The sequence below is a fragment of the Malania oleifera genome, chromosome 10 (assembly GCF_029873635.1).
Source record: "Malania oleifera isolate guangnan ecotype guangnan chromosome 10, ASM2987363v1, whole genome shotgun sequence".
Taxonomy (NCBI): domain Eukaryota; kingdom Viridiplantae; phylum Streptophyta; class Magnoliopsida; order Santalales; family Ximeniaceae; genus Malania; species Malania oleifera.
The window spans coordinates 87,306,565-87,321,975 of NC_080426.1; positions in this window are offsets into that span (position 1 = coordinate 87,306,565).

A 15,411-nucleotide genomic window follows, 5' to 3' on the forward strand; every position below is an offset into this window, starting at 1 on the left:
ATGTGGTATTGTATATAATGGTTTATGGTTGTATTTGTATGATTTCTGCTTTCTGCTGCTTACGTTAATATTATGGTATCAGAGTATGTTATTTACTATTATGAAAAAAAAAATCAATTTAATAAGCAGGTCGTTACATTTAATCACTCTAGTGCTTACTTGAGAATAATCATTAGACTGAGTGTTGATTATACACATTTACATCACTAAGCTTATAGATCCTATATTATTGATGTGCATTGATTGATTATAATTGGTGTAGTGACTCAAAAAATAATAGTATTTAAATAATGAAGAGGGAGAGAAATGGAAATAGTAAAAGAAGGAGGAAGTTGACTTTGTAGATGAGCGCACATTGCATTTTTAATATAATAACCTAGGGGATTTTCTTATGGCCTCGTCGATGAACGCAGGGGATTCGTCGACGAGGGTACAAGAGGGTCTCATCGACGAGGGCAAGTTTTGTCGACGAGAAGATGTCGAGAGAGGATTTTTGGAAGTCTGAAATTCGTCGACGAGGGCACAGGTTCATCAACAAACTTTCTACAGGACTCGTTGACAAGGTGACGTGGCTCGTCGACGAATCCCGCAGTATGAATAGCCCTAAACTGATTTTAATTGCAGAAATTCAGCCGCAGTCTCTCTCTCTCCTTTCCTCTACGGTTCCTTCCTATTCTTTCTTCGATTTCGATTTCGGCAGTCGCCAGATTGACGATCTGAGGCCACCACGACGCTCCTGGCGGAGTTCTCTGCAAGTCTGCTAGAACGGATCGTCGGTGGGACAAAGTTGGAATTCATCCCAAATCCAGGGTAAGGTCTTTTATTCAGAATTTGACTTTCCAGTAGTTGTAGGAAATGTTGTAGACGTAGAAATAGTGACGTTTTGTTCTGAGATATATGGTTTTCAGGGTGTTGAGTGGAGAATCTTGTGGGTGTAGGACCCGTCTCAGTAAGGGGATTTGAGCAGAAATCAGGTAAGGGAAATATGCTATACTAGGTGATTCTAGTATGTTTCAGTATAAATTATACATTTTTACTAGGTTAATTCACAACAAGACTTTATACAGTTTATTAATTATGAATATTATGTATTAAATTATTGTGTGGCTTGAGAATATAAATATAGTACATAAGTATGTTTTACAGTATTTTCAGGGTATGTTTTACAGAATATACAGCTATACAGTTTTCAATACCATGATTATACAATTTTCAGTACCATGATTATACAGTTTTTAGTATCATGATTACATAGTTTTCAATACCATGATTATACAGTTTTCAATACCACGACTTACAGATTACAGTTCAGTTAGAAATACAGTTGACACAGTTACAGTTTATTTTAGTGTCATGGTTAATACAGTTATTTTAGAATCATGGTAAATCAGATAGTTGAATATAGAAATATATTATATAGTATCAGACCCTGTTTGACCATACAGTAGAGCACGCTATCGTCGCTTCAGATATTCAGTTCAGAATGCAACCACCTATTCAGATAATATGTGGTAGTAGGTCGATCGTGCCTAGACATGGACAGGCTCCCCATAACATATGGGTTGAGGAGTCGTCGATCTGATTGAGGGAGTATAGTGGTTTACCCTGGTCGGCCAGCTAGGGTAGCTCCTGCCTACGGGCCGCACAACCCTGTCATGAGGGGTTAAATCATGACAAACAGTTAGCCACAGGGAAGTTTTCAGTTATTATTATGTATATACAGATTTACAGAGACAGAGAATATACTTATGTACATTAGAAGTATTTTGAGTAGAAACCTAAAGTATAGATATGTTAAGCAACCTGAAAAGGATAGTGGTTTATATTACTTGTATTGTAATTACAGATTTAGTTATACATGATCATATAGTAACAGATTTACATAGTATTGTAACTCATTTGCCACACACTAGCAATAGCATATTTCATCTTACTGAGCGTTGGCTCATCCCATTACTTTAACATTTTTTAGGTGATCTAATTAGGTGAGCAGACAAGGCTCGCAGATAGAGGGACCTCAGTATTTCCCTGATAGTAGAGTGAGTATTTTTTGGAGTATTTTTGTATAGCCCCAGCTAGTTGAGGGTATTTTGGGAAATAGTTATATATGTATATTTTTGGAAACATTTAGCACTCTGGTATTGTATATATTTATGGTTATGTTTATTTGATTTCTGCTTCTTGCTGCTTAGGTTGATGGTTGAGTTTAATTCAGTTTGGTATCAGAGCATTATAAATTTCATAGTATATAAAAAAAACCCCAGTTAAATAGCAGGTCATTACAATTGGTACATATTTGCTTGATTGAGAAGTATAATCACTATACCTGGTTTGATTCGTACGTAATTTTTTATATCTGTTGTATTCCATGCATAGGTCTGAAGAGGAAGACTAGCTTTGGTGAATAATCCTAGATTGACTTAGACTTGATTAGGAAAGCTAGGTGCACCATCCTTTTAAGGTGTGTTTGTAGGTTAAGGTTAGCCCCGTTAATTGACCTGGTTGTAAATGGTGTTGCTCCACCTTTGAAGTGAGCCTTAGTGCAATCCTTGTGCTTGTGAGCCAAGGCGGGGACATAAGGAGTATTGGCCGAACGCCGATAACATATTTGATGTCTGTTTTATATTTTTACAATTTATATTCCTGCACATGTATGTTATTGTGTGAATGTTGCACGTGATTTAATTTCCGCATCTTACGTTTATCTGCGCATTTGGGTTTATGAGTATATAGACAAACACTAGGTTGTGTATACTACTGCTGAATCTTGAACTTAGGAAGAATTTTTAAATACCCAATTCACCCCCTTGGGAATACACCAAAGCCAACAAAAGTACTTTTTACTGATGAACGTTATGAAAATGTATACACCACTAGTTTTGATAATTTAGCTTCTCAATAAGTTACATGCTTTTCTTCAATAAACGAAGTTAGTTTGTTGTGGCATAGACGTTTAGGACATGCTAGTATGGACCTTTTGTTAAAACTTGTGAAAAAGGATTTAGTCAAAGGCTTGCCAAAAACATATTTTGTAAAAGATAAAATTTGTGATGCATGTCAAATGGGTAAGCAAACTAAATCAAGTTTAAAGAAAAAGAAATTCATATCCACCACTAGACCACTTGAAATGCTACACTTAGATTTTTTTGGTCCTAATCAAGTTCAAAGTCTAGGTGGAAAATTGTATGCTTTTGTTATTGTGGATGATTATTCTAGGTTCACATGGGTGTTATTTTTTTTTTTTTTCTCATAAAGATGAATCTTGTGAACAATTCACTAAGTTATATAGAAGGATTTAGAATGAAAAAGGCTACAAAATCACACACATAAGAAGTGATAGGGGAACTGAATTCAAAAATGATGACATAGAAAACTATTGTGACCTAGAGGGCACTTCACATAATTTTTCTGCACCTAGGACCCCACAACAAAATGGAGTTGTAGAAAGAAAGAATAGGTCCTTGCAAGAAATGGGTAGGACAATGCTAAACGAACGTAAGTTAGCCAAATACTTCTGGGCCGAAGCAGTGAACACTGCTTGTTATGTAATGAACAGAGTATTAATATGGACCTCACTTAATAAGACTCCATATGAATTGAGGAATAACCATAGACCTAATATTTCCTATTTTCATGTTTTTAGTTGTAAATACTTTGTACTTAGAGATAATGAGCACCTAGGGAAATTTGACTCCAAATTTGATGAAGGTATTTTCCTAGGTTATTCACTTAATGGTAAAGCATATAGAGTTTTTAATAAAAGAACATTAATTGTTATTGAATCTATTCATGTTGTGTTTGATGAATCTAATCCTTTTTCTAAAAGAGATGATAAAGATGATATTGATATTGGAAAGGGACTAGATAAGCTATCTATTGAAAATAATGTGGACAAAATTTAGAAATCAATGATAAATAAATTGAAGAAAATAAAGTTGAAAGTGAGGTTCATGAACTGCCTAGGGATTGGAAATTCATTAGGAACCATCCTTTAGATCAAATTATAGGTGAACCTTCACGTGGTGTAGCCACCCAATCTTCCTTAAGAAACCTAGTGAGTCATTTTACATTTTTATCCCAAGAAGAACCCAAAAACATTAAGGAAGCCATGGAGGAAGAACTTAACCAATTTGAAAGAAGCAAAGTTTGGACCCTAATTCCTAGGCCCGATGATCATACTATTATTGGAACTAAATGGGTTTATAGAAATAAAAAGGATGAAAATGGGGTAATAATCAGAAATAAAGTTAGACTAGTTGCCCAGGGATATAATCAGGAAGAAGGGATAGATTTTGAGGAAACCTATGCTCCTGTAGATAGAATGGAGGCCATTTGTATGTTGCTTGTTTATGCCACTTTTAAGAACTTTAAATTGTACCAAATGGATGTGCCTTCTTAAATGGCTATATAAATGAAGAAGTGTATGTAGAACGACCTCCCAGCTTTGAAAATCATAAACATCTTGATCATGTATACTGGTTGTTCAAAGCCTTGTACAGATTGAAACAAGCTCCTAGAGTTTGGTATGAGAGGCTTAGTGGTATTCTATTAGAAAATGGGTTTACCTGGGGCAAAATTGACACTACACTTTTCATCAAATCTAAAAATGATGATATGCTCCTTGTTCAAATTTATGCTGATGATATTATTTTTGAAGCAACTAATGATGATTTGTGTAATGAGTTTGCCAAATGCATGCAAAGTGAATTTGAAATGAGCATGATGGGTGAACTGAGTTTCTTCTTAGGACTTCAAATTAAATAAGCTAAACCTGGAACTTTTATATATCAATCTAATTATGTTAGGGACTTGCTCAGGAAATTTAATATGGAAGATGGTAAAATTCTTGGTACTCCTTTGAGTTCTTCCACAAAACTTGATAAAGATGAGCAAGGCATCCCTGTTGATGTGAAATTATATTGTGGCCTGATTGGTAGTCTCCTATACCTTACAGTTAGTTGACCTGATATCATGTTTAGTGTGTATATGTGTGCTAGGTTTCAGGTCACTCCAAAGGAGTTTCATTTATTGGCTGTGAAAAGAACACTTAGGTACCTAGTTGGGACTGTCGAATTAGGTTTACGGTTCCCTAAGCATATGCCATTTGAGATTGTTAGTTATACTGATGTTGACTTTGCTGATAGTAAGGTAAATAGAAAGAGTACTAGCGGCACTTGTCATTATTTAGGACAATCTCTGATTTCTTGGTTCTTCAAGAAACAGAACTCAGTTGCCTTATCCACAGCCGAAGTTGAATATATTGCAGCTGAAAATTGTTGTGCTCAAACGCTCTATATGAAATAACAACTTATGGATTTTGGATTGCACTATGACACGGTTTCGATTAAATGTGATAATATTAGTGCAATTAACATTTCAAAGAATAATATCTCACATTCACGAACCAAACATATTGAGATTAGACATCATTCCATTCGTGATCATGTCCAAAAAGGAGATGTGACACTTGAGTTTGTGTGCACCAATGCACAGTGGGCTGATATTTTCACCAAACCTCTTCAGGAAGATAGGTTCATATAGATTAGACGAGAGCTAGGTCTAATGTATTGAAATTAGGAATAACTTCCCAAGAGGGGGGTGAATTGGTTTTTAAAAAAAGATTGTTCCTTTAGAATTAGTTCTTTTAAGTTGTAAATCTTAGAAACAATCACAATCAATCACAACAAGATCAAACTCTCAATTTATGTAACAATATATGTGAAAATTTGTTGCACTCAATATAAGCCCTATATCACAATTATTCTTCTTCCCAATGTTCAATTTTTAAATAAACTTTCAGATTAATAGGTCAAGGATAATCAACCAACATAGTCCCTTTTGATTTTCGCAATCAATGCTAACTTATCCAAAACAAATTACCTTCCGGTCTATTTAACAACCAAACATTCAAAATTGAAATTTAAAGTAACCACAAAGATTATATCCTTGAAAAATTAAAGAGTAGAGTAGAGAAAGAAGAACATAAGGATTTTTACGAGGTTTGGCTTCAACACAGCCTACGTCCTCGCCCTTGGCAAAACCGCCAAAGGATTCACTATTACAGTTCCTTTATTAGCTGGAACAAAACTAATTACAAGCACTCCTTGGGTAAGGCTAGAGCCTGCCTTCTCCAAACAATATCCCCTTGTTTGGTCGAACGATTCAATACTCAAATCGTCAACAAGCCCTGTTACAAAGATAAAAAAACAATACATACAAGAACTTGCTCCTCAAAAAGATGATTAGTACAAATTTAAAACACTTATGCACTTCAATAAATTCAGAATATGAATTTTAGAATGAAGCTCTTTGAAACTTATCACCGTGAGTATCTTTCAATGAAAGAATCAGCAACTCAATGATCAAACACAGTGAGATTCAGCAAGAACTTCTTTTAATTTCGAGTAAAGATGAGAGCAATATGAAGTACTTTCAAAAATTCAAAATAAGAGAGAGTATGACAGCAGATTGTGAGTTCTTAATGATCTTGGTTATGAAATCAATGTGTCTAAGGGGTATTTATAGATGTATAAAACCTTCTTGCTTGTTCCCCAAAGGATACTCAGACTTGTTTCCATATATTAAACTTATTTGAGTTTCCAAATATTTTAATTTCAAAAATTATATCCGTTGGAAAATAGAAAAATGCCGTGAGGCAGATGACTGTGAAGTCCTGATAGTCTTCTGTCCATTTAATATAACGGTAAAAATCATAGGCAGAAAGGTGGCAGTCGTCTGTCCCTTAAGTGGCAGTCTTCTGTCATTAGAATATGAGATGACAATCGTCTGTCTATAAGGTGATAGTCGTCTATCCATGTGTAAATTTAAGTCTTTCAGTAACATATAGGGTGGACAGTCATCTGGTGAAACCTACACAGTCTTCTCACTTTTCACTGACAGTCGTCCGTCTGAGCCTTGACAGTTGTCTATCATGCTTCTGTGTTTCAATTTTAAGCCTTTAATTTAGCCAGTCGTCTGTCTATTAACAGACAGTCATCTGTCAACTGAATGATCTTCTTTTCTAGTCACTTTTTTGATTTCTCTCTCATTGTTACTTGGAATATAAATTTGTTTTAATTTTGAAAATATGTTCCAAGTTGTTATCTTAAGGTCTCTAAGTCTATTTGCCTAATGAGCTTCAAAATGAAAACTTCATACTTGAATAAACTTAAAGAACTTACAAAGACTTGTCCTAAGTGCTCAAAAATTTTTCTTTGTTCTAAACTTTCTTTGTTGCTAGTCTCTGATCTCTCAGAATAATCTGATCTTTCATCTCTTTAAACCCTTTTGATATTTCTTCATTAATTTAGACTTTGAGCTCTCATGTTGATTTTATTAATCATCATGCTCTTATGATCTTCAGATTTTGATCTATGTTATATGAGTACTTTCAATATGGATTCCTGAGAAAACACGACACTCAACAAAAGCATGTTAAGTCCTACTTGTTTGTTAGCATCAAAATGGAGTATTAAATCTTGTAAGGCTAACAATCTCCCCCTTTTTTATGATGAAAAATAAGAAGCAAAAATTTTAAGTGAGCCTTAAAAGACTCCCCCTTTCAATAAGCTTTATCTTAATAGAATCAATATTAATTTCATCAATCATGCTCATGCATCATTCTACATCATTCATGCTCATTTCAAATTCAATCATGCTCAAGTTCAAGCTCAATTTTTGCTAAACACTTCTCCCCCTTTGACATCAATCAAAAGATATAATTTGAGTATATAATGATCAAGGGAAAATATCAATTTGAGTATATGTGATACTAGTGTTAATGTATTAACATCAATTTATTAAGGTTTATTCTCAAGTGATAACTCATAATACTCCCCCGGTCAATCAGCATACTCAAATTAGAACTTGCAAAGTTTTCAGAGTTATCATTAACATTAGAACTTATATTACATCAAACTGATAACAAAGCAGTGCAAAAGTTCAGAGTTTTAGAACTAGAAACAAATAAATATATAAAGACTTATAGTCTTTGCTTACACATACTCCCCTTTTTTACAACAAAAACAGAATACATTCAGAATGTGTAACATACAGAATAGCAAAAACACCAACAAAAGTCTATATGTCAGAGTTAGTGTGACTGTCTTTAGCAATTCCTTTTCCTTTGGATTTCTGTGAGCTTGCTTATTCTTCTTCTTCTTCTTCTTCTTCTTCTTCTTCTTCTTCTTCTTCTTCTTCAATGGCTTCTTCATCATCTCTTGCATTTTCTTCTTCTTCTTCTTCTCCTTCACCTTCTTCATCTTCAGCTTCTTCCTCAGCATAATTTTTACTATCCCCATCATCTGAATCAGTGTCGTGTTTAATGACATGATGCTCTATCTTAGCAATATGAGTGTCTAATGAGGTATACTTGTCATCAATGGGTGAGAGTTTATCTTGAAGAGAAGCAAAATTTTCTCGTATTTCGGAACTAAAGCTAGTATAATTATGATAAAAAGGAACAAACCAAGGTGGCATTTCAACTTCTTCAGGAGCTGGACTCCTTTCTTCAGGTGCAGGTCTTGTCGGTCTATTGCCCCGGAACATCCAACCCTCAGTATACTTTTTGTAACCCATTCGTTTCAATGTAGTAGATGAGAAAACATGATAATGGGTTCTTTTTACTATTTTTGAAGCTAGAGAGAGGACTTGAAAGTGGGCAAAGATTATGGAAAGCACACCGCCATATGGAAGCCCAATTCTAGGAAATTCAAGCTTCATCACCATCCACTTCATTATAATACTAGATAAGTCTAATTTCTTCCCTTTTAGTAAGCACCACATAACACAACAATCAAAATATGACACATGATCAAAGGATCCAGACCTCAGAATTATATTGTATACAATGATCTTATGCATAATTTGCGCCTGAAGATTAAGCTGCTTGTATGGTGGAGGATGTCCAAAATACACAGGTGCATCATTCATCACAAGAGGCAGAAATTCTTGTGGTGAAAATCCTTGTTCCATGGTCCAATGCTTCTCAATTGGCGTACACTCAAAATTTCCATGCTTGATATGAAGAATTTTCCATGATGAGTGTGGGGTAAGTGTAATCCTTTGACCATAAATTTCAGAAGTAATTCCATCTTCCTTTTTAACCAAGTTAGAATAAAAAATCTTAATCTGATCTGGGTAATACCCTTTTACTTGATGAAGGATGAACTTGTCCCATCCTATAGCTTTGAACATTTCTAAAATTTCAAGAAAATTTTCTTCAAAGAAAGTAACATCTAAAATATTACAGAACATTGGTTCAATTGCAGATATGTGATTCTGATACAATGATTTCGCGTGTGAAGAGACCAGCCATTTTTCTATGTCATTGTTGCTTGTAGGGTTTGAAGAAGACGAGGAAGCTTTGTCCTTCTTTCCCACAGTTTTGGTACAAACTATCTTGATATGCAGAAACCCTAGATATGTATAGAGTAGGGTATGATGGATAATCGTTTTGTGTAGCTTGGGAGAGAAAGAAATGAAAGAAAAGAGAAAAGAAGATGTTTTAGAGGAAGGAAGAAGAATTGACAGACGTCTGTAGGGTTTAAAAATCATGTTTTTAAGTGAAAAGTACATCACCCTCCGTGATACAGTCGTCTGTCTCTAATTGGACAATCGTCTGTCCACAGACAGTAGCCTACCAGTCGTCTGCTAGCTTACTGGCTGTCGTCTATTTACTGTCTTTTGCACAGACAGTAGCCTGCCAGTCGTCTGTCAATTCTCTGGCTGTCGTCTTTCTTGACCAACTGAACTTCTTCCTTTTTAGTTAACTTCTCTTATATGTAACATGCCTAATTCTCGTCGAATAAATACAAATTGATCCTCAGCTAATGGTTTGGTAAATATATCAACTAATTGAGTATGAGTATTGACAAATTCAAGAATTATTTCTTTCTTGTCTACATCATCTCTTAAAAAATGATGACGTATATCAATATGTTTAGTTCTTGAATGTGATACCAAATTCTTTGAAATATTTATCGTGCTTGTATTATCGCATTTTATAGGGATTGTTTGATATTGAATTTTGAACTCCCTTAATTGTTGTTTCATGTAAAAAATTTTAGCACAGCAACTCCCAGCTGTTATGTATTATGCTTCAGCTGTAGATAATGCTAGAAATTTTGTTTCTTTGAAACCATGAAACTAATGAGTGTCCTAAAAAGTGGCCAGTTCCACTAGTGCTTTTTCTATCTATTTCGCATCCTGCATAATCTGCATTTGAATAACTCATCATTTCGAAATCAATTCCTTTTGGATACCATAACCCTAAATCTAGTGTGCCTAGAAAATATCTAAAGATCCGTTTTATTGCTATTTGATGTGATTCCTTAGGAGCTGATTGGAACCTAGCACACATTCACACACTGAACATTATATCTAGTCTACTTGCTGTTAAGTAAAGTAAACTTCCTATCATACCTCGATAATGTTTGATATCAATTTGTTTCCCTTTTTCATCCTTGTCTAGACTAGTTGAAGTACTCATGGGAGTTCCTATAGGTTTACTTTTTTTCATATTAAACTTCTTTAACATGTCTTTAATATACTTAATTTGATTTATGAAAGTTCCATTTTTAGCTTGTTTGATTTGCAAACCTAGAAAGTAATTTAATTCTCCCATCATGCTCATTTCAAACTCTCTTTGCATAGTTGTAGCAAATTCATTACACAAGTCTTCCTGAGTAGCTCCAAATATAATATCATCAACATAAATTTGTACTATAAGCATATTATTACCTTTGGTCTTTATAAATAAAGTGTTGTCTATCTTTCCTCTTGAGAATATATTTTGAGGTATAAATTTGCTTAGCCTATCATACCAAGCTTTAGGAGCTTGTTTCAATCCATATAGGGCCTTAGTTAGCTTAAATACATGATTTGGATTTTTAGAGTCTTCAAAACCTGGAGGTTGTTTAACATAAACTTCTTCATTAAAATAGTTATTTAGAAATGCACTTTTTACATCCATTTGGTGTAATTTGAAGTCTTTATAGGCTGCATAGGCAAGAAGCATCCTTGTAACTTCCATTCTTGCTACAGGGGCAAAGGTTTCTTCATAATTAATGCCTTCTTCTTGATTGTAACCTTGTGCTACAAGTCTAGCTTTATTTCTTACAACTACTCCAGTTTCATCCTTTTTATTTCTAAACACCCATTTAGTTCCTATGATTGACTTGTCTTTGGGTTTAAATATAAGTTTCCATACTTGACTTCTTTCAAATTGATTTAGTTCCTCCTGCATAGTAATGATCCAAGAATCATCATTTAAGGCTTCTTCAATATTTTTGGGTTCATCTTGAGATAAAAAGGCACAATGGTTGCAAATATTTTTTAATGAGGCTCTAGTGGTTATTCCTTTTGATGTTTCACCAAGAATTTGTTCTTTTGGGTGATTTTTATCATATCTCCATTCTTTAAGAAGCTTCAGATTTTCTATAAGGTTTACTTGGACCATCATTATTGTTTTTTTCTTTTATTTCAAAATCTTCTTCTTTTTGTGGAGTATCTTCTTTTTCATCGTTCTCATTTTTATTGTCATGATTGTTTGATTCATCAAATGTTATATGTATTGATTCCATAATAGTAAAGGTTCTTTTTTTATAAACCCTATAAGCTTTACTATTTATAGAGTAGCCTAGGAAGATACCTTCATCAGATTTTGCATCAAATTTTCCTAGATCATCTTTAGTATTAAGAATAAAACATTTGCATCCGAATACATGAAAGTAGGAAATATTAGGTTTTCTTCCTTTCCAAAGTTCATATGGTGTTTTGTCTATTTTTTATCTTATTGATACCCTACTTACAATGTAGCATGCTGTATTTACAGCTTCTGCCCAAAAGTATTTAGGTAGATTATTTTCATTCAACATTGTTCTTGCCATTTCTTGTAGAATTCTATTTTTTCTTTCTACAACTCCATTTTGTTGTGGAGTCCTAGGTGCAGAAAAATTATGGTTAATTCCATATTCATTATAGAATTTTTCAACATTTTTGTTTTTAAATTCCCTACCTTGATCATGCCTAAAGTTTGTTATATTATAACCCTTTTCATTTTTGTAATTTCTTACATAAAGTAATAAGCATGTCATAGGTTTCATCTTTGTTTGCTAGAAATAATACCCAAGTAAATCTTGAATAATCATCCACTATTACAAAAGCATATTGTTTACCTCCTAGGCTTAAGGTTCTAGTTGGACCAAATAAGTCTAGGTGCAAGAGTTCTAGAGGTCTTTTGGTGGATATGTATTTTTTTCTTTTTGAAACTTGTTTTCACTTATTTTCTCTTTTGGCATGCATCACATATCTTGTCTTTTATGAATTTTGTATTCGGTAGTCATTTGACAAGATTTTTCTTTGATAATTTGGATAATAGGTCCATGCTAGCATGTCCTAGTTTCCTATGCCATAGCCAACTTATTTCATTCATTGCTGCCAAACAAGTTACATTCTGATTTACTGAGTTCTCAAAATTTATACAATAGACATTGTTTATCCTATGAGCTATAAATAAGGTTTCTTTGTTCTTAGGATTTTGAATAACACATTTTTCTTTCTTAAAGATTATTTCGAACCCTTTATCACCTAATTGACTAATACTTAAAAGGTTATGTTTTAATCTTTCTACTAATAGCATATTATCTATAGTGAGTGAAGATTCTTTACCAATTTTACCGATGCCAATGATTTTACCTTTGGCATTATCGCCAAAGGTGACATATCCTCCATCCTTTTGTTTTAATGCAGTGCTCTTGGTCTTGTCACTGGTCATGTGCCTTGAGCACCCGCTGTCCAAGTACCATTTATCTGTTGACGGTGTTGTCCTAAAGCATACCTACAATGGAGGATTTTTTGTGTTAGTCTTTGGAACCCAAATTCTTTTAATTTTCTTTGTTTAGTTCCATCACTGACTTTCCATTCCGCTTGCACTTTAACATACTTTCTTTTTAGTGGGCAATCGAACATTATGTGACCCTTAGTCTTGCACATATAACAAGTGGTGTGTTCATATTTGTTGTTTGAGGAAGTCCTAGCATAGTGCTTGGCCTCTTTTACAAAGTATCCCATGTATAATTTCTTATTCTTTTTATTTGTCTTACCATTATAACCTATCCCTTTTTTATTTCCATGTACCTTTACTGTCCAATCATCTTTTCAAAATCATCTTTTCCTTTGGTAAAGTTATAGATAATTTTTTCTTTATCCTCTACTGTCTTTTTGAGTTCATTTACTTCTAAATCTTTTTTATTCAAACTATCTTTATGAGTTTTTCTTAATTCTTGAGTTACTTTATTTACTTCTTCTTCTAACTTCTCAATACAAGTGTCTTTTTCTTTTTCAATGATTTTGAATGATTCAAGTTGCTTTAATAGTTCTTTATTTTGATCTTTCAAAGTTATATTTCTCTTAGAAATTTTTATGAATCTCTTATGCAAAGAAAACAACTCAGAATTCCTTATAGGAAGACATGCTATCACATGACTCATCACACTACTCATTATGAGATTCTATAGAGGAATAGTAGGAGTTTACCTCTTCGTCATTCGCCATGAAACATATGTTTGGCATCTCTTGTCCTCTTGATTCATTTTCTGTCTCACTGGAGCTTGAATCATCTCACGTAGCTTTCATAGCTTCTTTCTTTTTCTTCTTGTCTTTCTTGAGCAACGGATAGTCTGGTTTGATATGCCCTGGTTTCTTGCAGTAATAACATATTGGAGGTTCATTCTTACTTTTATTTTCCTTCCTACTTGTCTTTCCTTTTTCAGGTTTCTTTTTATTGAACTTCCTCGGAAATCTCTTATTTCTTCTATAGAATTTGCCTAGTATCTTAGTGATGAATGCTAATTCATCTTGATCTAAGTCACTTGTCTCACTTTCCTCTTCACTAGAGCTGTGACTAGACGCTTTTAGCGCAACAAATCTTTTATGCTTTGGTTCAAGATTCCTTTCTTTTAAGGCTATTTCATAGGTAAGAAGTGAACCTATGAGTTCATCTAAAGAGGTTGTCTTGAGGTTTCTACCTTCAGTGATAGTTGTAGCCTTTGGTTCCCATATTGAGGGAAGACCTCTTAGAATTTTTCTGATCATTTTGTAGGTAGTATAAGTTTTCCCTAAGGCACTTAAAGAGTTTATTATGTGGGTAAATCTGGTGTACATACTTGATATTGTTTCATCAGAATTCATCTTGAATGCTTCATATTCTCTTGTTAACATATCTATCCTATTGTCTCTAACATCAATAGTTCCTTCATATGTCACTTCTAATTTGTCCCATATTTCTTTAGCCGTCTTGCATGCCATGACCCTATTAAATTCGTTAGCATCTAAGGCACAGTATAAAGCATTTATAGCGTTTGAATTGATTTGAAGCATTTTATAGTCTAAATCGATCATATCACTTTTTTTTTTTGGAATCTGTTTTCCATCAACTATTTTAGTGGGAATAAGGTCTCCATCCATAACTACTTCTCATGCTTTCCAATCCATGTGTTGGAAATAGATTTGCATTCTCTTTTTCCAAAATGTATAATTATGTCCACAAAAAATTGGTGGACGAGTTGAGGATTGGCCTTCACCGAAGGGTGCTACTCCTATATTTGCCATTTGATCTTTTTATAGTTTCTTGTTAGGAGTTACTATAACTAGGCTCTGATACCAATTGAAATTAGGAATAGCTTCCCAAGAGGGGGGGTGAATTGGTTTTTTTTTTCAAAATTGTTCCTTTAGAATTAGTTCTTTTAAGTTGTAAATATTAGAAACAATCACAATCAATCGCAACAAAATCAAACTCTCAATTTATGTAACAATATATGTGAAAATTTGCTGCACTCAGTATAAGCCCTGTATCACAATTATTCTTCTTCCCAATGTTCAGTTTTTAAATAAACTTTCAGATTAATAGGTCAAGGATAATCAACCAATGTAGTCCCTTTTGGTTTCCGCAATCAATGCTGATTTATCCAAAACGAATTACCTTCCGGTCTATTTAACAACCAAACATTCAGAATTGAAATTTAAAGTAACCACGCAGATTATATCCTTGAAAAAATAAAAGAGTAGAGTAGAGAAAGAAGAACACAAGGATTTTTACGAGGTTCGCTTTCAACACAGCCTACGTCCTTGCCCTTGGCAAAACGCCAAAGGATTCACTATTATAGTTCCTTTATTAGTTGGAACAAAACCAATTATAGGCACTCCTTGGGTAAGGCTAGAGCCCGCCTTCTCCAAACAATATCCCCTTGTTTGGTCCAACGATTCAATACTCAAATCATCAACAAGCCCTGTTACAAAGATAGAAAAATAATACGTACAAGAACTTGCTCCTCAAAAAGATGATTAGTAAAAATTTAAAACACTTATGCACTTCAATAAATTTAGAATATGAATTTTAGAATGAAGCTCTTA